Source organism: Sceloporus undulatus, chromosome 10, assembly GCF_019175285.1.
Source record: "Sceloporus undulatus isolate JIND9_A2432 ecotype Alabama chromosome 10, SceUnd_v1.1, whole genome shotgun sequence".
Classification (NCBI taxonomy): domain Eukaryota; kingdom Metazoa; phylum Chordata; class Lepidosauria; order Squamata; family Phrynosomatidae; genus Sceloporus; species Sceloporus undulatus.
Window position 1 is genome coordinate 3,235,958 of NC_056531.1, and position 21,133 is coordinate 3,257,090.

Consider the following 21,133-nt stretch of genomic DNA (forward strand, 5'->3'; position numbering starts at 1 on the left):
TCTCCATTAAACAGTAGTGTTGTGTGAGTAAGTGGGGGTGGATGAACAAATGAGTGATATAATCACATCAGTAGGGATTCCTTGAAGCCAGGTGATAGCCTCAAACCTGTTCTCAGTGCCTGTGCAAAACTCTGTTAACAGGGTTGGAAACTTTGGGGCTAAGCCCTCACAGTCCTCCCAAGATATTTTACTCGCAGTAGATGATAATAGTTTGCTATGCTATACTGGTCTTAATGTTAGTGGAGAATGGTTGATGAGTCACTAATTTCTGGAATTGGAACTACTCTCAAAGGCATAGGAGCAGGCCCAACTGGGATATTCCACTTTCCCAAATTCACTGGTGAGAAATCCAGAGCCCAGCCCCACGTATCTGGAAGTATGGTGCTGATCTCTTGGTCAAAGGGTATAATGTTTAGGCAGATTGTAGGCACAGTTAGACAGTTCTCAAGAATGTCTCTATACGCTGAACCTTCAGGTGTTAAAAGCAAGGGAGCCTGACATTAAAAATGTGTAGGGGTCACATTAGGACATAGAGCAGCTTTCTCCAACTAAATGCCCTCCTTATATGTTTAACTATAGTTGCCATCACCATTGGTCATACTGCCTGGGTTGATGGGAATTATAATGTATCTGAAGGATGCTGAGGGGGAGGATACTGATCTAGAGGAGGAGGAGAATGATAGTAACATTGCATAAAGCAGGGGTAGGCAACCCTTTTGAGCCGGGGGCCGGGTTGCTGTCCCTCAGACAACTGGGGGGCCAAAGCCAAAAAATAAATAATTAAATAATTTTTTAAAAAAATTAATAAATAAATAAACCAGGACAAATGTAGGACAAAATTTTCAAATGGAGGGCACTTTTTAAATAAAAAATGGAGGACATGCAAAAAAATTTGCTGATTTTAAAAAAATGTTATGTTTCTGAGGCTTCTATAAACAATTGCCCCCCAAAGGCCCAGGCGGCAATTGGCAGCAGGACTGGGCTGGGGCCGGTCCCAAGGCCTCGCCGGGCTGCATCCGGCCCACGGGCCGCAGGTTGCCTACCCCTGGCCTAAAGAGTAGCACAATACTGTACATGCTCACTGGGAATATGTCTTACTGCAACCAATGTGACTTACTCCCAAGTAAGTGAGTTTGTGATCACAGTCCAAGAGGAAAGGTTGTGCCTTTCCAATCTCAATTGGGAAATGTCTCCCCTTCATCCAAAAGGCATACAGTAATCTATCAGTGCTAAAATTACTGCCATCCTCCACTCCCCCAACCCCAGATACAGTTTTGCCTTCAGTTCGTTCACTTGCCTTTTAAGGTCCTCTTGATGCTTCCTTGAGGAATATGATTTGCTCTGTGCTGAAGTCCCCATTGGTCTCCACTCCAGTCCACACAAACACACCCAGTAACATCTGTCTTTAATAATTTATATCAAATTACCTATTTAAAAACAACAAAGTAAAGGTTTTATTTTAGAAGCATGTGCTGCAAATGAAATCAGAGTAATGTTCATGGAAAATCCATTTAGAACACTTGTCAGTGCTTGCAAAACCGTTTTTGGTGGCCTTTTTGGTGATGGCAGGTTTTGTGTAACAGCAGCCTCCTAATAAAATAAAAGTGGGGAATGTGTGGTCCTACAAAAGTTTTTGGACTGCATCTCCCATCAGGCCTAATTGGTAAAGGATTGTGAAAGTTGTAGTCCAAACCTGTAGGCCAAAGTCTTGTCATCCTTGCTACAGTTGTGCAGGGTATGAGCACTGGGCTGTGACTTTGGAGTCTAGGGTTCAAATCCCAATCCCACTCAGCCATGGAATCCTACTGGGTGACACTCTCTCAGCTTCAGAGGAAGGCAATGGCAAAAGCCCTCTGAACAAATATTGCTAAGAAAACCCTATGATAGGGTCAATGGAAGTCAGAAATGACTTGAAGCACACAACAACACATCAGCATCGAAACCTAATGAATAAAAATTTAAAACAACAGAAACCAATCTCTAATCCTGAGATACCTAAACAATTTTATTGAGGATTATATTTTAATGGACTTGAATCTGTCAGGTACATGGTTGCCCTTGGTAGATCTGTCTCCTATCTCACCAATACCACAGGCTATAAACAAGCTGAGGATCTGTGGCTGAACCCAATCCAGTCCAGTCCTTTGGACTTCTTCAGATAGGCACCCTATGACACCATATTTTTGCAGTTCTCCAGTAACTTATTTGAAATTAAATTTGGCCCTGAATTTGAAAGAAATTACATGATCCAAAAGGCAATGAAAGTCCATGGACAGTACTTGATCTTTAACTTTTCTGTTTGGATCCCAAATATAAACACTAACAGTGTGATCCATTCATAACAGTAGTTGCATGTGATGATAATAACATTCCAATTATGATGGTTTAATTGCTGGGGAGGGAGCCACATTGGTCATTAAGTCCAAATGTAATAGGAACACATTTGCTATCCTAGCTCTAGCAAGAGGCTTCAGTGGCTTCCAGGACCAAATGAATACTCTGACATCAGCAGCATGGTATACTGAAGAGTGAAAAATTAGCCGACCAGACTTTTGAACTTGGCATTTTTTAATGTAAGCTTTGTGTTCTTTCACAGACCTGTTTGTCCAGTGAAGACAACAGAAGGCATTCTTGGCAGGTGACGACATATATCATATTGGAGGATGAGCTGGTGGATGAACCACTGATGGGATGGCTGGTATTATTAGGTCCTGTAATCATGTTGCCTAAGCAGATAAGGGGACAGAGGGTTTCTAGGGGCTCTTCCAAGACAGGACAAATGTGTCAGGAGGTGGCAGTATTGGTTGCTGTTATGTCCCACTTTTTTTGTGTAAATATCCCAATTACACTTTGCTACTCACACAACGTTTTGTCTGCTTCCCTTCCTTTTTCAAAATATGCCAGAGTATTTTAGTTAGAAACGATGTGAAGGCACACAACAACAAATGTTGCTTCTACGCAAAAGGTATATTTTAAACTGGCTGTAGGGTGAATTGTAACGATTGAAGTAGGTGTGTCTAATCCCTCACACTCTTCCTGTGTTCATGATATTTAGCATTATAGTAGTATCTCTCTAGAGAAAATTTAATATATATTTTTTAAATCAAGGACACACCATTGGCGAAATAGAAGAATGCCATGTGAGGATTGCAACAATCTGGAAACATATCTGGGGGACTGGGGCTGGAAACAGCCACGTGACAACTCATGTTACAAGCAATGCAAATGAACTGAAATGTGTCACCATTCTGTTTTGTATTTTTTTTTTAAGTGAGGAGAGTGTTTGGATGAGGAAGCAACAAGTTCCATCAAGAAGCAACATTCCATGACGCAATATAAACTGGCACAACTCACCAGTCGGGATGAACCCTAGGTGAATTTGCTAGATGGCCTGATGCACTATCTAATCAGACAGCCTTCTAATGGCATATCTCTGACAAAAAGGGTCTCTACTGTCAGAAAATGTATGCCACAAGAGATTACAGTGTTTTTCCTAGAACAGACAAACCTGGATACCTTGTGGAATGCTAAAATAACCCCAGAATATTATAGCATTTTAACACAGAGTATTTCACAGACACATGGAATCATAAGATTTGGAAGAGACCCCCTCTAAGGGCCATCCAGTCCACCCCATTCTGCCATGCTGGAATACACCATCAAAGGACTCCTAACAGATGGACATTCAGCCTCTGTTTAAAAACCTCAGAAGAAGGAGACTCCACCACTCTCCAAGGGAAAATGTTCCACTGTCTAAACAGCTCTTACTGTCAGGAAGTTCCTCCTAACATTTAGGTGGAATCTCTTTTCCTATAGTTTGAAGCCACTGTTCCGGGTCCTATTCTCTGGAGCTGCAGCAAACAAGCTTGCTCCAGCCTCAATATGACATCCCTTCAAATATTTAAACAAGGCTATCATGTCACCTCTTAATCTTCTCTTCTCCAGGCTGAACATACGCAGCTCCCTAACTCTCTCCTCATAGGCTTTGTAGTTTCCAGACCTTCCACCATTTTGGCACCCTCCCCTGGACACGCTCCAGCTTGTCCACATCCTTGTTGAACTGTGGTGCCCAGAACTGGCCACAGCATTCTAGGTGAGGCCTGACAAAGTGGGGGACTTTATAGAGAAGGAACAGTTGAAAAGTAAAATTAAAATGAGGCTTTTTTCCGTACAGAAGAAATTAATGCAAATGGTTGGGCTACTTACAAGGATATTTTCAGGAAAAACCAGGATGGATCTTACAGGCTAAAAACACCAGAAGAATGGATAGATGAGGGATATAATTATTATTGGTATTCCTATATACAGATGACGGAAAGATATAAAATGGATATGAGGACTTATGGAATAGATCCAGAAGAAACGGAGTTAGGAAAAATTCTACTTAAAGAAAATAATAAAGTTATTGCCAAATTGCATAAGGTTTTACTGTATATAGAAATGGAATCGGAAACAATAAAAGATTGTATGGTAAAATGGGCAAGTGACTGTGGGGAGAATATTCCACTAGAGGACTGGGATAGATGTTGGAAAAAACACTTGAAATGCACAGTAAATACAGACCTCAGGGAACAATTTCATAAGATGCAACATAGGTGGTACATGCCCATATGTTTAAAACCGCTGATGATCAATGTTGGAAATGTGGGAAGAGTAAAGGTTCTTTAATTCATATGTGGTGGACATGTCCAAAGGCAAAACAATATTGGGAAGTAATTAAAGACGCTATTGAAGAGATTATACAAACAAAATTAGAAAATAGACCAAAAACCTTTTTATTAGGGATGTTTGAGCAAGAGTTAGAAAAGAAATTCGGGAAAATTTTAGTTTACATGCTAACGGCGGCCAGGCTGGCTTATGCCAAATATTGGAAAGGAGAACATACCCGGTCAATATTGGATTGGATTTGGAAAGTTTATGATTTATTAGAAATGGATAAATTAACTTATTTACTTAAATTTGACTCTCTAGGAAAATTTGAAGAAGAATGGAACCCTGTTTGGGCTCAAAAGTCCTCCGCAAAATACTGTTGAAATTGTGATGAATATGATTGAGCCTCTCATGATACTCAAGAAGTATAGAAATATAAAAGGATTACTTTTGTCTTGCTTTTTTTTTCTTTTTAGAAATAGTAATGACTCCAGAGGCGTTTATGTATTTATAAATATACACTCTTTTTTAGCTTTGCTCAGCGTGAAATGGTAATTGATAAGTGCTCAGAAATCCAAAGTCAGGCGAAATTATTTAATTGAATATATATAGAGAAAAAATACTCAAAAGAAGTATAGATTCTTAACTTGTTACAAACATATCAGACACAATGGCCCCTTTAAAAGTGATTCCTGTGTCATATATGCCCCTTCTCTAATAACAAAGAAAGCATACACTCTTTACATTGCAAGTCTTCTTTCTCAAATATGCACATTCACGTTAATCTAATCAATAGTTTTTGTTGACTAATGGACTAATATTTTGTTATTCACGCAACTACCTTAAAATTCCTTGTTGACAGTACCCTACATCATCAATAAAACAACCAAAGATTTATTAAACAAATATGCAAAACTATTCCCAAATACATTGGTAAACACACACACACACACACACACTTTGTGTGCCCTTTGCAGTCTCTTCCCCATTATTTCATTTTACAGAGAAGACTCCTGGTATTTCTAGATCAGAGGCCAGGAGGTGAACTATTTGAATACAGATAAATATTGGATTTTGTTCTGGCTTCTACTTAAGCTGAGCGACTGGCTTTACTGGATGGACTTAGATTTATTTCATCTCAGCCTCATCTGTAAAACTGGACTTGTAAATGACCTAACTGTGGTGTTGTTGATAAGGTAAGCACAGTGAAGGCTGTGGTGCATTCTGTGCCTTAACCAGCATTATGCAAATTGATACAGTACTAGAATGTTAGTAAGCGCACATCAGAAGTCATAGCCTTCAAAGAATGACAGTGGTCTGTTGCAGAATCTTGTCTGATGGCATTGTGAGAGCTACTAGCTGCATTACTTAATGGTGGACTCAAGTAACCTATGCAGAATAAAATGTCAAAGGATAAGCGTGCCTTCCATCTGCTGAAGGCCATAACAATTATTATTAGATTGAGGTGTTTTCTCTCATGGTAATGTTGCACTGAAAACTTTTCCCATGTAAGACTCTCAACAATGCTGAGCTGCTCAGGTCACCGGCTGTGGTAGCCAATAGTTACAGAATACAAACTGGAGTGTCTCCTTTCTCAGAGCCTATTCTTCAGTAATATCTTTAAACATAATAGCCCCACCCTGTTGGCTTAGTTTCCCCTCGGGAGGGGAAAGCGCAAGAAGAGGTACGTAAGAAGTATTGTATTCCACTGTCTTTTCCAGTGATGACACAAGAGGAGCCTAACAAGGAGAAAGCAAATCTGCTGCTATTAATACAAATCTCAAGTTGTTTGTTTACCAAGACTGGAGAGAAGGCCAGCCTCTCTCTGACCTTTCCATGTCCTATCCGGGTGGGAGGTGGAGGGGCCAATTCTGTGAATCTGAGAGCTATTTTTAATGGAACAATTGAGTCCAAATGGACCAGAAGGACATCTACTCCACCTGAAATGAACCATAAGGAAGGAGCAGGTGTACTTCACAAAAGAAATGCTGAACAAATATGAACTGAGGAAGCTGTGTTATATTGACTCAACGTTGGTTCATCTCGCCCGCTATTGTTGACGCTGACTGGCAGCAATTAGTTTCTAGGGCTTCAAGAAATAAATTTTCCATTCCAACCTGGAGGCTGAATCGAGGGCCTTCTGCATACAAAGTATGTGGTCTACCACTAAGCTGTGATTGTTACTTACTACAGCTTGAGTCTCCCTTATCCGGATTTCTGAAACCCAAAATATTTCAAAAACCAAATCTTTTTTCATGGGCGGCTGAAATACTGAAGCCTTTGCTTTGTGATGCTTCAGTGTTTCATGCACATTATTAAAAATATTGTAGAAAATGACCTTCAAGCTATGTGTATAAAGTGTATATGAAACATACATTGATTTTTTTTTTGTTTAGACATGGGTCCCATCTACAAGATTATGTACATATATGCCAATACAGGTGTTCCAAAAAACCCCAAAATTCCAAAACACTTCTGGTCCCAAGCATTTCATATAAGAGAGACTCAGTCTGCAGTATGATTCTGTCTTCTTACTTATGAGGTTATAAATGTACCACCAAAGAAAATCCAATGTCATTATGATGAGGAGGGGAGTCAGACTGTCAAGAACAAAGACAATGTGCAAATTAAACCACTCCTCAAACCACAGATACAACAGCCACTTGATGCTGAACAGATTAAGTTTCTCTGTGTTTATTTCCCAGTGGAAGGAGAGCTAAAAATCCATGTGATAGGTTCTGGAGAAATTTCTTGCATAGAATGAAGAACAAAGATTAATGATTTCCAAGAATGAGCTACAAAACAGGTTTCTAATCAAGAATCTCTTCCTTTGGTTTTCTTCCTGCCAGACAGATAACTGTCCTTATTTAACCTAGATAAAAACCCCAGGAGAATGGCTGGCAGAGGTCACACACAGGGTATGCAGCAAAACTGGCAAGAAAACCTGTAAATGTATCTTGCCAGTATTTTGTTTCCTCCACATGTGTTTTGTGTGCATTCCAAAGTATGGGGTGGCAAGACTGATCTAGTTAATTTGCTTATATTTTTAATGATGCGATCAGTGGTGCGGGGAAGCCTCCCCTGCCATCACACATAACAATATTTGAATAATAGGACTGAAGGTGAAGTCCTATGCTTACTTGGAAGCAAGCTACGCTGAACAAAGTGGCAGTTACTTCTAGGTAAGGACGGATAGGATTACACTGTTAGAAACCAAAAACTGGTAATGTCTAGAAGGAGATGAATGCTTTTTAGAACACTTTATCAAGCCTTTGGAAGGCATTTGCTGTAGAAGTCCTACCTGCAGTTGTCCTCTTGTCTGTGCAGTCAAAGCAGTAGGATTTGTCTTTCCCTGTCTGCGTGTACCTGTAGCAATTCTCCTTGTGCTGGTCTATGACTGTAATAAAGATTTATTATTAGTTATTATTACTGTAGCCACTCTGCCTTTAGTCTAAAAGTATTTAAATATTTTGTTCCTGTCTTGCAGTACCCATGTTATGCTGAATCACAAGTTGGCAACTACATAGGGGCCACGCATCCCTGGTAGGCTGCACAGCCTGGTGTTGTTTCCTTTCTTGTTGCTATGTGCTATCTAGCTGATAGATAGTGGCTGGCAATAAGAAGGGAAATAGTACCAGCTCAGCTGAAAAAGGAGAAAAATGAAGGAGAGGAATGTGAAGTCGAAGGCTTTGGTTTTGCAGGCTATGTGGCCACGTTCTAGAAGAGTCAGGAATAAACTCTTCTAGAACATGGCCATATAGCCCAAAAAACCCACAAAAAACAAAGGAGAGGAAGTTTGGTGCTGTATAAAATAGGTTTAATAATAATCAAGAGTAACTGACATACCTCAAAGCTATGCTCCTGCATACACTGAAAACTTAAAAAAATTAAACATCCATCATGTGGATTTTGTGGCTATCTAAATATAAACCACTTTCTCTGCTAAAAAAACTTTGGCTAGATAAAGGATGAGCATAGTGTGACCTTTGGTTCTCGTGGGCCATTTTTTTTTTGGTGCCTCTCCCCCTGTTTTTTGTTAGCCTATGAAAAGTTTTTCCAATCCTAGTGGCCTCCAGGAGTTACGGTTTTCTGCAAAAATAAGTTGGGGGCACCCAACACTCCCACCTTACCCCAGTTTAAAAAGTGGAAAAGGAACATTCTTTGCAGATTAAGAGACAGAGCTAAAGAGACAGGTATTTGGGCATCACTAGGCAGGCTGTTACTACTTTTGACTGTTCCTAACACCACCCCTAAGGGCCTCTGTATATTTTTCCCCACACAAATAGTTGGCTGATACTTACTTCTGGGAAGGAAAGTATGATGCTGCATTTTGATACCTTGCTGTAAGGGTACTTGCCTCTGGCCTAAAAAGGAAGCCTCAACCCACCATTCTGAGTTGAAATGCTCAGATCACAGACCATCCTGGGTTAGGGCACAATCTGCTTTGTCTTCCTCTCCAATACTGGGTTGCCAGTATGAGAGAGTGCCTCCCTCATAGTTCCCCCAACAGTTCTCCTGACAATAAAAAGCACTCTGTCCAACATGAATGCTATCATAATAATATATATGTTATAGTTAATTTGAAAACACAAGATTTCCACACTGAAAACTGTCAGTTGTAACAATCGGCCATTATCCCACGACCAACCAGGTGGTGTCTGATACCTGTCAAATCTAAATTATTATATTATTATAATGGTACCAGAAATCGCATGATCTTCCAACATTTAGGGAAAAAAAACATTTGAACTCAGCATCTTCCAGTATTTCAAAAAACAGTCACAGTCATCTACCTGGTGCCCTCCTTTCTCCTGTATACATGTGGTATGGGATTTCCTGATAACCAAGCCAAATATGAAACAGGTTTGCTTTTAGAGCCAGGAAATCCCAACTGCCAGCATTGCGAGGCTAGTGGGATTATAGTTTACAGTATTCTAATTGCTTCCATTTCACTTCTTTGGAACATTAATTGGTCATTTGATTCAAAAAGCATGATGAGCAACTAACTACCTTAATGCATTTGCAAACATTTAGTGACAAATCTTCCTTGCTTAGATTTTGATTGTGAAATTCCAGTGAAAACCGATTGTGTCATTCCATTATTTTTTGTGACCATGGTGACTTGAATGTTAGGTGTCTGCCACCTAACGTTTGGTAGTGGGCATCTGTCTTAAAAGGCGCTTTGCTGCAACGGCTCTGCTAAAAGACTGATAACTACAAATCACTCAGTTTGATTTGTTGTTATCGCCATCAAGTCACTTTTGACATAGGGCTTTACCCCATGAGCCTCATTCTTGGAGCAAGTGCATTAGTACAAAAACAAAAAAAACGGAAACATACCATGTTCAGAGCCCCAATATCACACATCTTTGGAATTGTACAAATGGGTCTGCTCCTGCCATCACACTCTCTCATACACTTTGCTCCCAATTAATTATTTTCTATTTTGGTATAGTCTAATGCTTTCTGGGAATTCCAAGTTGTTCTGATTTGTCTTAACTCTCTATCCTGCTCTATGGAAATAACCTTGAAGAGGTTCCAGGCATCTGATGCCTCTGGTTCTGTTCATATTAAAAGTGACAACTGTTCTGCCTGTCCTTTATGATGATTTGTCCAGTGGGATAATGTATAACCCTTTGGGTCCATAGTCAGGTGTTGGGATAGGTAGTTTTGCTCTGCAACTTGCTCTGTCTATTAACCATACATACCACTTTGAGTACTTTTGCTATTGGCCAGCTGGTAAACTGACACAATGAATTAATGTACCTTTCACTGGTTTGTCTGCTTCTAAGACTCCTCTCTTCCCATCTGCGTGTTTCTTCTGAAATCATGCCTATCTTAGACTTTATGATGCCAAGACCTGCCTCTTTTGAGACCGATTCCATGGAAGCAGACACTAGTAACTATGCATGCTGTGAACATCAGATGCACATAATGGGTGAATCAGATGCCCTAAATAACTGCCATGTGAACACCCACAACTTCTCTCCCTCCAAACAAGTATGGAATTTGGAAGGCAAGAGAGGAACAAATTATGTTGCAATTAATTTCATTTGTGCAATCTGTAACAGTTAAATTAACTACTAAAATATTGGTCCAGTTAATTTAATTGCATGGGATGCTCTGAATAGGATTATCATTTAAAAAACCACAGAGATTTGGTGGGCAATATTTTCCCTATCACTTTACCTTTGAGTGCGGAATTTCTTCATGTTGTAAGACCTTTCTGTTTAAAATAGCTCACCTTTTGCTCCAGATTTTGCAGAAAGACCTGGAGTAAAACTGTTTTAACATTTTAAGCTGTATTTTGCTAAACTTTTAACATGTTTTTAGTCTGTTTAAATTATTTTTATCATTGTAAATTGCTTAAAATTATGTTGCTTGCATGTCACCCTGAGATCCCATTTTATAAATATTTAAAATTAATAAATACATAAATAATGCTCCAATTCTCACAACTAAACCAGCAGCACTAATTGAAATGCCTCTGAAATGTTGTTGGATTGCAACTCCCAGCAGATGTCGATGTTGTCAATGGTGAGGAAGACTGGGAGTTGCAATTAATAGGAGACAATAGGAGGAGCCCAATGATAAAATGGCCCCAGTTCCCTTCTATCCTACTGTTGTGATTTTATGGAATAGTTTAGGTGACAGCTGATGAAAGACTTGGATGAGCTAGCCTTTCAGCTGAACAGATGGGCCCTGCTTTACATGTGTTTCTACAGTGGTATTAGGTAAAATGCAGCAAAACATCTGAAAATAACTGAAAAAGTCAAGAAGTCAAACATTCTAAAATAGAAAGGGGCTTGGAGGTCAGGACAAATTCAGTGAGCATATAAATCCCTCTGACGTCCATAAAAGCCATGCACAAGTCAAAGAGAAAAGCAGGACACTGAGACTGAAAACACTGCTCTGGGAACTTTCTGTGAGTGTCATTCTCTGAGGGTCCTCAAAGTCTCTGTTGGGCATTTTTAGTTATTATCATTACATGGCTGGAGTTTAGGTGAAACCTATCAAATCTTTGGATTCTGACTAATTTGCCATGAAATCGCAAAGCTAGGAAAGTTAAATTAAAATGATGACATAGCTGCTGCTATTATTATTATTATTATATCTGGGAGGCCAATCAAACTTCTTCTTCTTTTTTTTACAATACAAGAACTAGAAAACCAAAGGAGTCTGAGAGCTTTCACACAGTCAAGCAGTCATCCCTCAGTAATTTTTAAGCACATTGATCTGAACATAATAAACCAGGGGCTGTATAGCCTTTTACCACACCAAATAGGCACCAGCCACTGCTGCTTCCACTCAGATTGAACTCGGAGCCTGAAAAAGGTGCTGGGCCATGAAGAATGATAAAAATAGCAAGCAATTCACACCAACACAATTTTAATCAAATGCCAGTCCCACAACAAACAGCAAGACTCAAAACAGGGGCGGTCCAGATACTATGGACTGTCTCTGATCAACAGGGGCACATGAAATACATGCTGTATCCACTTGTAAGAAATATAGTGCACAAAACTGGTTTAATTGAAGCATTCCATGCTGACACCCGCAGAGATTTAATGTCCAAAGAGAATATAGCACTTTAGTGAGGCAAGGCCAATGAGGGATAGAAAGGGAATTCTGAAACTAGGATTGAGGATAGCCGTTCCTAATAATGATTAGGACTTGATAAGACTTTGGAAGCAAGGAAAAAAGCAAAGAAAGAAAAAGACCAATCCAAAGACTGACAACCAGTCCATAGAAACTGGCTCACTGGCCACTGCTTACATGACAAGCAAATTCAGACAGGGACAAGTAGCTCTCTTTGAGAAGTCAGTGAAATGCAGTTCTTGCCTTTTAAGGCTGTATTTTCAGGACTCTTGCCAACTTCTATCTACCTCCTGTTGCTAACAGGAACACCCAACTGCCTGGCATGAAAGATAATAAGCAAACATCAGGATCATTCAGTTACATACACTCAGCATATAATATGGTTTGCATAACTGTTCCAGTCATCTAATTTTATTACTTTTTTTTACTTTTTGGCAGTTCAAAGCTATAAGCTTCTTACTCAGGGCTTGACATAATTCCATGATATCAAAGAGCAAGACAATCAACAACAACAACAACAACAAAACCCCAGTTGTTGTTACTATATTTAAAAGGTTTCATACTGCCAAATATATTCCAAGTTTGAAATTCTTATAATTTTGATCATTTGACAGCAATTTAATTTGGGGAGGACAGATTTAAAAAGTTGGCTAGGGGATATTTTTTGGCATTGCTGTAGAGAAGAAAAGTACTAAAGCTGTAGCAAGGACATGTAGCTGTCCAGGAAGCCAACTTTTTGGATTTGACTTTGCAAGCTTCTTTATGGCAGTTCTGCCATTCATTCGTCTAAGAATACTTAGAGGCAATGGTTATAGGCTGCCCCATTGCAACCCAGAGATCCCTTCTACACCTTTCAAAATGTAGAGGCAGTGGGTTAGCCTCCCAGTTATTCCTAGGAGCCAGACTAGCCAGACACTGAATGGGCATCGCACACTGGCAACACGCCCACAGCTATAAGCATCTCTCCTGAAATTGCTGCTGGAAGCTAGTGCCAGAGTGCAGAAAAGACAACATTTTGGACTGCAAATCCCAGAATCCACCATTTAGCAAGGCCAGTGATAGCAGGAACTGTGGCTTTGGGTTTCTGGGGCCTAGTGTCCATAGGTAATTTTTCCATACTCTGGCATAATAGCTTATACTCTTCCTTGCTGCTGCCACACCAGCTACCTGGGTGATGGCACTGGACAGTTGCAGCATAGCTGTTGCACTTTCTTATCACTACTGAAGGCTTCTGGCCAACTGTGGAGGCAAGGCAAAAGGAGAAAGCAGGTGAGTCAGCAGGCAGCAACAATGAGAAGCAACAGCAGCAACTACCATCACCACTGCTGCTTTTCTCTTCCTGGCACTAATCCCTACCATAGACTGGTAATGGCAATAACAAAGAGCAGGACCAACTGCTGCCATCTGCTGCCATTCCACAGGACTTGCCACCCTGGCAACTGAGTGGGTGGTGGCAGCAGTCAGGGGGCCTGCTGTGTGGGTTTGTTTTAATTTTTTGAGCAAAACCCCCCCAGGAATTGGCTATGTGTAATATGTACTTTCAGCAAGATTTTCACCCTCCCTTTTCCATCACCTGCTCTGAGATGGCACCAGAGTCCTGCTTGTCACAGCAGCCAAAGGAGCAGAACTTCTCCAGTTGCTGTGGCCCTAAAATGCATTTGGATTATTTAAATTTATAACCATTTAATCACCATGTGATTTAATCAACAAAAGGGTTCAAAATTCTTTCAACAGTGGGGTCTCCACTACATAGTTTTGGGAGAAGTGGCTAGTCTAAGTTATGATAGGAATTATTATTTTTTAAAACGACTAACACATATACTGTACCATAAAAAAAACAACCACTTTAGAGTTACAGTTCTTCTGGGATTAATATATGTGGAGCAGAAAGCTGTAATCTGGTCATATGGCCTCAGGATGGCACACCGTAGTTTCAGCAGTGAGAGTGTTCCTATATAAACACCTCCTAGCATTATCTGCCATGGGACATTGTGAGTTATTCTGTCTTTCCTTCCTGAAAGGATTTGTTGTAGATAATAAAAAACAATGTAAAACAGAGGAGCGCTACAAATGAAGACAATGGCATGTAGGCTCGCTACATAAAATATTGTTTGAGGCAGGACAACTGCTTAACAAAAGCTTCATCTGGAAACACCCTGTATTCAAAATGGGAATAAAAAATTTAATGAGTTTAATGATTCCCATGTACGTTCCAGTGGACGCTTATCTCTATCACTGTTTACACACACACACACACACACACTTACTTGTTGTTGTTGTTGTGTGCCTTCAAGTCATTTCCAACTTATGGTGAATGTAAGGCAACACTATCATCTGGTTTTCTTGGCAAGAGTTGTTCAGAGGAGGCTTGGAATTGCCTTTCCCTGAGGCTGAGAGCATGTGACTTGCCCAAGGTCACCCAGTGGGTTTCATGGCCAAGTTGGGAATTGAACCCTGGTCTCCAGTCACAGTCCAGCACTCAAACCACTATGACACACTGGCTCTCATGTATATATATATGTATATATATATGTGTGTGTGTGTGTGTGTGTGTATAAATACATACATACACAGAGGCACAATTATATATATAGTATTGGCTACTGTTTGCTACACTGGGTCAAATATAGTTTACATCTATATAAGACAGGCTCTTACTTGAAATAGTAAGGGCATTACGGTCCAACATTTGGATTAACTGGATGAACTGCCTGGGGATTTTGAATGGCACACTCCAGCCCTTTGCGTAACTCTTGCCAAAGCCATTATACTCTGGCTTGACATTTGAGCACCAAAGAAAATTCCATTGTTGCAGCACACATTAAGGTCAGCCATCAACATGCCAAGCAAACCTATTACCTTACATCCTGTGTGTGGTCTCATTAAGACTTGAAGGTTTTCAACCCAATGTCCTCCTCCAGACCAAATCCCAGTTATGCTGCCATTATAATTATTTTTAATGTGCTAGCTTGCAGCTGTTAAAGGTGGAAGGTGTGATTCATATCACACCCAAAACACCAATGCTGAATTTCTAAAGTGAGAGGTGCTAGAACCTGATTGAAGCCCCACCCTCTCACATGGAATGACTTTTCTCTTAGGCCAGATGACTGTCATTCTTCACTGGCAAAATTCCTGGCATGATGATGGGCCATTGCAAGAACACCGGGTGGCAGCAGTGCATTCTAAGTGCAAAATTGTATTGGTGTAAGGATCCACTTCTATCTAGACAATGGATCTGTCAAGACCCTCTATTATGTCAAGAATCAGGAATGTAGGTGTGGAAGAGCAGGGCCTGAGGAGGAAAATGAAATGAGGCTTTTATCCTCCATTTTCTCCCCCAAGCCCCTACTCAGGAAGAGAAATTAAATACTGGTTAATTAAGTGGTGCAAGAGTCCTGAGCAGATCCGAGAAGAAGTGGAACTACCTGGTTCACTATGAACCAATCATTCTACATTTCCAGCTATGCGGGGAGCTTCTTTGCTTCACCCTGCAATAAAAGCTTTAGTTACCCCAATCCTGTTGAACCGCTCTCTATGTCATCCAGGCCTCCTTTCCAATATTCCGTCCTTCTGATTATGTTTGTCCCTGATAAAAGTGGACAATTATGGCAACCCTATCTATGCCACTCAGGGTTGGATGAAATGGACATGTGTCCTGTGGAATAAATCTCTGTCAGAAAGAGTCAGGTTATGTAGGGCTGGGTCAGAAAGTGTCATTACAGTAATTTCAACAGTGACTCCAAGCACAGTGTGTTGCTTTTACCCACAGAAGAGAGTAAGCCATTCCTTCATAGAGGAGAAGCCCCAGGGAGCTAATAGGCTCGCCAATCCCTGGTGTTCCTAAGCCATTAACAATCAAGACTGCTTCTATGCCAGTTCCTGTTCTCTATGAACGTTCCCATTTTGAATTCTACTCCTTCCTCACCATAACGTGTGAAAAAAAAATTGGATCATGGCTTATCTAGTACAAAGTTAGTATTAGAAGCACATGTGAATTTTTTTTAAATATTGTGATGTATTTCTTAGACTATATGTGGACATTCTGAAGCTCACTCCTGATGTAACTTTAGAGGTAAGATGCTTCATATGCTTTCTTATCCTTTGCATACAATTTAAAATAATATGATTTCAAATAAAAAATGTAAAGACCTGCTAAAATGGGGGAAAAAAATCACAAGCCAGTGGAAGGCAATGAGAGATTATGTCATCTGAACCTCACACGGTTCAGCAGAGCTGTTACACAAGAATGATGCAGCTGCTGAGAAGTCCCAACCAACACAGATGGGATACCCAGAAGGGATTTCCCACCGGATCTTAACAAGCAGGCAATCTGATATGGGAGGAGATGGTCCCCCAGGAATCCTAGACTCAAGCCATTTAGGGCTACAAAGGCTTCAAATCAACATTTTAAACTGCACCCAGAAACCATTTGGAAACCAGTGCAAGTGTCAAAGAATATGTGCAATATGATCCTATGCCTGACTCCCCACTAACATCTCTGCACTGATGCACTCTGGACCTGCTGCATTTCTGAAGACTCTTCAAAGGCCATGGAGATCACAATGCAATAATCTAATTTAAATTAAATGGAGAAATACAAGTGTTATTGTAAGGGAAACAAGAAAGGGAGGAGAAGTATAAGAAGGGTAAAAATAATCACACTAATAGAAGATGCAATAATAGCAAGGTGAGCAAATGAAGTTACATCTTAGGGCTGTTTTCTGTTGGAGGATGACAAGGATGCAATTCAGACCAAGGCTTCATGAAAAAGGTGGATTTTGAGGAGGAAGCAATGAGTGGTGCATAGATGCAATTACTCAGGGACATCATGACAAAGGGACAACTGAGCATGCTCAGTTTAACTCTCTTCTTTATTTTATGGCCCTTGAGCTCATATATTTCCTGCTTCGAATTAAGCCTTGGACAGTTCTTTTAAAACATTTTCTGGATCAGATTAGAGATAAAAAGGATATATTTCAGTCATGGGTGACTTCTTCCAACATCAGATTAATAAATGGGATGGTTTCCCATTAAATTCCACTGGATTTCACTGAGAATTAATCTGACCTCTTGCAGTGCTGCCTTTCTTGTCAAGGTGCCACTCTGCATTCATGCTGTGATCTCAGCTCCTCAGGAACAGTGAATTCATATGTGTTGGTCTCCCTTCTTGTTACATTTTTCTGTAGCTTGCTCCAGCTACAGAAATTAATCTGCCCAAAGCCTTCATGCTTCCACAGTTTACACAGCTTTGAAGACTTCCCACTGACAGCTCCCCCTCCCCACACAAAAAAACCTAGCTTGCTGGGAAAAAGAGATAAACTGGTCAGAGAAAGTCTGTGTCTCCAAATTATTATCCCTTCAGGAAAGTCTGGTGCCCTCATTTAAATTCCTCCGATGTAAACACGAAAAAACCTTCAATGGTTGTACTGGGGACAGAGTGAAAGCCTATTTGCAAACCTGTTTGTGCTGTGAATAAATCTGCATGCATAGTCCCTCCATTCATTTTTTCTCTTCTTTCTGGCAAGAAAGGCGCTGGACTCCTAAGTATGCCTCATCATTCCATTCTCAGACAAGGTTCCATCGCCAGATGAATACAGGTCAAAGACCAGGGAAGTGTTTTGTACTAAGAAGCAACAAACAAACAAACAAACAAACAAATGAGCCAAGCCTTTTGCAATTAACCTGGATTGCTGCAGAAGCATCTTTTAAGCAAGCAATTGCTGTACCTCCATATATGTATGCATTCTGAATTGTCTTTTTAATCTGTTTTATTCTTTCATTGTGATTAATTTAGAATCATAGAATCGTACAGTTGGAAGAGACCACAAAGGCCATCCAGTCCAACCCCATTCTGCCATGCAGGAAATCTCAACCAAAGCATCCCCGACAGATGGCCATCCAGCCTCTGCTTAAAGACCTCCAAAGAAGGAGACTCTATCACTCTCCAAGGGAGTGTCTTCCACTGTCAAACAGCTCTCACTGTCAATTCCTCCTAATGTTTAGGTGGAATCTCTTTTCCTGTAGCTTCCATCCATTGTTCCATCCTCAGTATGACAACCCTCCAGATATTTAAACAGGGATGTCATATCCCTTCTTCACCTTCTCTTCTCCAGGCTAAACATACCCAGGTCTCTAAGTCTCTCCTCATAAAGCATGGTTTCCAGACCCTTCACTGTTTTGGTTGCCCTCCTCTGGACATGCATCAAAACACCATTAATTTGACAAATTATTCCATCATTTAAAAATATAACAATTAAGATCAAAGATCCTCCCCATCCAAAAAAAAAAAAGGGGCTCCTCCACACAACCAGTCATCCAATGTCTATTTAAATAAAAAGGCTGCTTTACCAGCTGCTGGCAAAAGGAGAGCAGCGCATAAGGTTTACAGTACAGTATAACTTTCCAACACAGAACTTCCTCCCTCACTGAAATTTGATCTTTCAGTTCTCATTTGCTACTACGTCTCCTGTTACTACTGACGATAATGATAACATAAATGGTGATATTTTAGGTTGGGTCACAATCCCCTTAAGATCATAAGAAGAGCTATGCTGAATCAGCCATAGCCCTGCCTAGTCCAGTGTCCTGTTCCCACAGTGGCCAACAAAAAAAGCCACAGCAGGACATGAGTGCAAGAGCAGAGCACTCTCCCACTCATGTTCTTCGCAGCAAATAGTACAGAGAAGCATATGCTTTCTGATAAGGGATGTAATACAGTGGGGCCTTGGTATCCGCTGGGGTTTGGTTCCAGGATCCCTGTGGAGACCAAAATCCATGGATGCTCAAGTCCCAGTAAGTACAATGGCCTAGTCAAATGGTGTCGCTTATATAAAATGGCAAAATCGAGGCTTGCTTTTGGGAATGCACACATACACATATACATCTATTCAAGCTGTGGATGGTTGAAACCATGGCTAAAAAAATCTGCGGACAAAGAAGGCAGACTGTATATTGTAGCATTGTTGTTGTAAGCCTTCAAGTCATTTCCAGTTTATACCGATCCTATTTATTTCCTGGCATGGCTTTGCCAATGCTTTCCCCTGAGGCTGACGGAGTGTGACTTGCCCAAGATTACTGAATAGATTCCCAGGGCGAATCCTGGTCTGCTGGAATCCTCAAATCACTACACTGACTCTCTCATGATCACTTTGGTCCAAAACACACTGCAGAACTAATCCAGTTTGAGACTGCTTTCCCTGCCCTGGCTCAGTGCTAAGGAATCCTGGGAACTGTAGTTTATTGTGGCCCCAGAGCTCTTTGACAGGGAGGGCTAAATGTCTCGCAAAACTATAAATCCCAGCATTCCTTAGCATTGAACCAGGGCGGTTAAAGCAACTTCAAACTGGATTACTTCTGTAGAGTGTTTTGGACTTATATCAGGCATTGTACAATCATATTATATTACCAAACATACTTTACCTCACAAAAAAGCAGAAAGTATATATATATATATATATATATGCTTTTTGTGAGTTAAAGTATGTTTAATATGATATCAGGCATTATACATTATATCATATTTGTTAAACATACTTTACCTCACAAAAAGAGGAAATATATATGTATGTATATATTTATGCTTTTTGTGAGGTAAAGTATGTTTAATATAATAGGTCCAAAACATTCTGCAGAAATAATCCAGTTTGAGGCCACTTTAGCTGCCCTGGCTCAGAAATGTAGTTTCTTGTGGCAACAGAGCTCTCTCTCTCTCTGACAGAGAAGGCTCAACGTCTCCCAAAACTACAGTTCCCAGAATCCCTTAGCATAGAGCCAGGGCAGCTGAAGCGGCCTCAAAGCGGGTTATTGCTGCAGTGTGTGCTGGGACCAAAAGTGTGCTGAAGCGCTCCCTACAGGCCGGAGTAGGTATACTATTCTGTGAGGGGGAAAACGTCCCTCACAAGGAGACATGAGGGAGAAAAAAATGGAGCCGGCGAGGGCGGGAACAGAGGCCCCGCCCCCTTGACCTGACAGGAACTCCCTTTCGCACACAGGCGAAGCCCCGTGGCTGTCACTCAAGCGCCAACGAGGCCCCGCCCTCCCGCTTTGGAGAAGAAAAAAAACCCCACTCCGCTAACGCCCGACCCTTATTCCCCTTTTTCCTTGTCTTTTAATGCTTTTGCTTCCGACGCCCGCCCGCCTCTTTTTCTTCCCAACGCCCGCCTTTCCCGAAGCAGCAAGGAAGGGAGAACCACAAAGTCAATCGCGGGCCGGGCGGGCGAATATTAAAACAAAAAAAAAAGGGAGCAAAAATGGCTGTTGGGGCTCCTTCCTCGGCGAAATCTGAGTGAGCGACGGACGGGCGTGACGTCACGGAGCCGGGCCCTGGCCTTTTTTTTCCTGGTCCCCTTTCCCTCCTCCCCCTTTTCCCTTTCTCGGCCAATGAGCGTCGTCCACATGCCGCGGCGGCGAGAGGGGCAGCGGCGAGTTGGCTCCAGATAAATTCTATTAGAGCCGCCGGCTGAGGAAGGAAGGGAGGAAGAAGGGAAAGGGAGAGGTCAAGGAAGCCAGGGGCCACCGGTCCGCCGCCTCACAGACGGAGCGACCTTTCCTTTTTGGAGCCCCCTCAGCAGGAGGAAAAAGAAAAGGCGGGCGGGCGCCAAAAGGGCGACTTCCGTCGTGTGTGTCCCCCCCTTTTTCCCTCCCCCTTCAGGCTTTGTTTTTCAAGGGGGGTGCCTTCGTTCTTTGTCCCCCCGCCCCCTCGGTCTTTCCCCCTTCGTTCCGCCCTCACAAGGTTCTCCCCCCAAAGCCAGTCAGGAGAACGAGGAGAGAGGAGCCCCTCTGGCTCTGCTTCCCAAGGGGTTCTCCGGAGGGGACTGTCCCTTGCTTTGAGGAAGAGGAGCCCCGCACGGAGAGAGAGAGAGACAGCGAAAGCCCGTGCCCAGGC

The 21,133-nt window shown here is 41.4% G+C and overlaps 1 long non-coding RNA gene across 2 annotated transcripts; it reads right to left on the reverse strand.

The window, feature by feature from the left end:
- Window positions 1-1,297: 1,297 nt before the first annotated feature.
- On the reverse strand, window positions 1,298-18,116 carry LOC121916401. Of its 2 annotated transcripts, none has more exons than XR_006100866.1 (3): window positions 17,707-18,116; window positions 7,952-8,047; window positions 1,298-1,427 (listed from the first exon to the last, which is right to left on the reverse strand). It is a non-coding gene; the product is annotated as an uncharacterized LOC121916401 (long non-coding RNA). The 2 variants fall into 2 exon arrangements; XR_006100865.1 differs by lacking the exon at window positions 17,707-18,116 and adding an exon at window positions 15,760-16,024.
- Window positions 18,117-21,133: the final 3,017 nt, after the last annotated feature.